The sequence below is a fragment of the Pteronotus mesoamericanus genome, unplaced genomic scaffold, assembly GCF_021234165.1.
Source record: "Pteronotus mesoamericanus isolate MK-2021 breed Mesoamerican mustached bat unplaced genomic scaffold, CSHL_Meso_final contig_192, whole genome shotgun sequence".
NCBI classification, from domain to species: Eukaryota; Metazoa; Chordata; class Mammalia; order Chiroptera; family Mormoopidae; genus Pteronotus; species Pteronotus mesoamericanus.
The window spans coordinates 1,892,458-1,895,746 of NW_026555082.1; positions in this window are offsets into that span (position 1 = coordinate 1,892,458).

The window sequence follows — 3,289 nt, forward strand, 5'->3', positions numbered from 1 at the left end:
CCTCGATGCGGAAGCCGGCGACAATCCCTTGCCGACCCTGGACGAAGAAGAAAGGGGCAGGAAGGGTGGCCCCTGGCTTCCACTCCCCCAAGGCAGGGCCCCGGACTAGGACCTCCGCGGTGGTCCCCTGTCCGAGACCGTTAGGATCGGGCCGCCATGTTGTATCCCTGTCACCCTAGCAACCGTCAAGCCCAGAGCGTCCCGAGGCCTCCTCCCGCGCTTGCGCAAAACGTCCTGCCCGCGGCCGCTGGCTTTCCAGGCGCGTGCGCCTTGCTGTCCACCTTTTGGACCTCGTTGCTAAGCAACCTCTCTCGACGCTTTAAAGCTTTTCTGCGTAGGCGACGTTCGCCAGGATCGCTTTGCCGGGTCCTCCGGAGAATTTACTGGTTTGGGACCTAATTCCTTGGCGGATGACAGCCTTGAGCTTTAAGTGGGATGGGGACACACTAAGTAATTGTCAGTTGCAGTCGCATCCTAGAACTGAGCGCCTACTAACTAGTCTGGCACACAGCGGTCTATTTGTAAGTTTTCCTTTTTAACTCAACAAACATTGAGCTGTGGGCACTGTTGCAGGCATTGAGGATACAAAGGAGAGCAGTGTGGACAAGGACCCTGACTTCTTGAGACTTACATTCCACTGTAAAGCTGAAGAAATTAATATATGAATAAACTATGAGCAAATACGATGACTGGGCAGGCAGTGGCTCAGCCCTCGAGAAACTGACAACGCAATAAATACAACCGTCTCTGTGTCGGGTCAGCATTTTAGCAAGCTCCTTGTCTTTTATTTGCTTATTTCATCCTTGCTACTCTGTCAGATCAGGTGTCCCTGATTCTTTCCTATTAACCTTTGAAATTAAAGCAGTAAAATGCGTCTGTTGTACAAAAATCAAAGCGGAAAAATATGAAAGTGAAATTTGAAATAATCCCTTGAAAGCATTTCCACGCTTCTCATGCCCCGCCCCCCGCAGAGTTAACTGCGGACGCCAGATGGACTGTGTCTTCTCAGGGTTTCTGTGTATGGATTTGGACAGATTTCCCCCTTAATTGAAAATTATAGATATTTTCTATAATTTGCTTTTTTCACTTAATAAATCCTAGTCATCTTTAATATGAGCACATATAGAGCTACCTATGCTTTTTAAGTGTTTCATAATATCACATAGTACGGATATACTCTTAATTTTTAGCCACTCCGCTATTAATGTTTGTTTCCTATTTTTCCTATTACAAATAATATTTCAGAAAATATCTGTGTGTAGATCTTTGAGCACACATGTGACTCTGTGGGAAATGACAGGCTGAAAGGCATCTACAATTCAAATGTGGAGTGATATTAAATCACTCTCCCAAAATAGTGTATCAATATACGCAGCGATCTACATATGAATTCTCTTCTGCCCGCATTGCTTAGATGCTAGATATTATCCACCAAGATTGAGAAGCCATTCAGGAAAAGATCGGAGCATGAGATTTTATTTCATCACGATTTCCAGCCCTCCCTCTCTTCCTCCCTCCAGAACAGGATGCATCTCTTGTCTTCCTAATGGAAGCTCCCTCCTCTCTCAGCACAGCACAAGCTCCTCCCCTGCAAATGATCCCTTATACTTCCAAAGCTGGCCTGGCCACCCTCCACCTGGATCCACCTTCCTGGGACCCCATCTCAGCTAAGGGCAACACCACCACCCAGGTGCGCCCAGCCTACGCTCCCTTCCTCCCCATCCCCGCCCTCCATAGACCCCAGTTTCCCGCTCACCCCTCCTCCCTTTTCTACCCACCTCACCTCCTGCTTGTCCCAGCCTCCTCCTCCCAGCCCCGCTGCGATCCAGTCTCCCCAAGTGCCTGTCACTAGATAAACCCAGATTCCTCAGCGCATATACAATCTCCCTCCGCCTGAAATATTCAGGCCCTAGCCCTTGGCCCACTCCGTCTTTTCGCTTGTCCCTCTTCCCCCACGTTGGTGCCCAAATTGAATTTGGTTTAGAAGGTCATTTTTGCCTCCTGAATGCCAGCAGCCCGATGCATAATCCCTGCTCAAGAGATGCTACTGAAATGGAATCACCACCCCATTTGGTTCTAAAGTAAATCTTTATCAGGAAGTTGTACCATTTCTAAATGCCATTTCTAAACGACACAGAAGTCATTTCTAAAGAGCCTTGCCCTGTTTGGTGTTCTGCTTGTAATAGCAATTTCCTGGTTGTTTTTGCTAATATTATTGTCATTGACATGTCCTTTCCGCACCTGACTGTGGAAGACCTACCACGTGCTTGTGGCATGCTGTAGGTCCTCTGACAAATGGACAGCGGTGGGTTTGAGTGCACGACGCGTTTGTCTCGGACTCAGGATAAAGGGGAGACCCCGGCTATTGCCACGCGGGGTCTGCGGCCCTCGCCCTCGCCCGCTCATTCTCAGCAGAGACTTGCAGTTTAGGGCTCAGCTTTCGACCTCTGCAGGAGCACTCAGTACAGCCACTTGAGGGTATTGACTCATTCTAAAACTCTTCCTCAGACAGCTCATCCCTAGCCTAGCATCGGCCTTCCCCTATTTTCCATTAGGCTATGTTTAGCAGACAATGTTTCCTTCTTCGGGATGATGCGTCAACTCGGCCTCCTTCGACAAAACGTGGTCATCACCTGCTATGTCTTGTCTTCCGTACAAAGACCCCAATCTATAAACAGAATGATCAATTTTATAAGCTGAGCTTAAAGCAGACGGACCATTTAAAATCCAAAGTAGCTCCATGCGCAGAAGTCCCCCTCTCTGATATTTAAAAACCCGAATAATAACACTGTGCCATTTAACTCTGCTCATGTCAGTTTGAGTTTTCCCAGCTCAAAGAATGAAAATTAGGACTCGTTTGTTTTGAAAGAGAACTGGCGCGGAAGTCGGAGGAGGAGCTGGGAGAACACCGGAGCCCCGCAAGTCCGCGCGCTCCCTCGGCTCCACCTGGGAGGAGCCGGGAGCCCAGGTGCGGAACGGACGGCGTCGGTCTCGGGCGCCCCCTGCCGTGCGTCGCTAGTCACTGCGTCTCTCAGACCGCGGTGGCGGCCGCCCCGCAGCCTGGGCCTGGCGCGCGCCCCCGCTCAGCAAACGTGGAGGGAGGTCTACGGCGGGCGTGTGTTACGGCTAGATCTCTAAATGAGGATCCGCCAACTTAGCTCCATTCGGCAAGCTTTGATCGCTACCTACCAAGCGGCAGTCATTGTCCTAGGTGCTGGTGATGCAACATAGAGATTAGTGCCCCCCTGCAGCTCAAGAAATATGCAAACCCTTGAAGGAAATGAAGGAG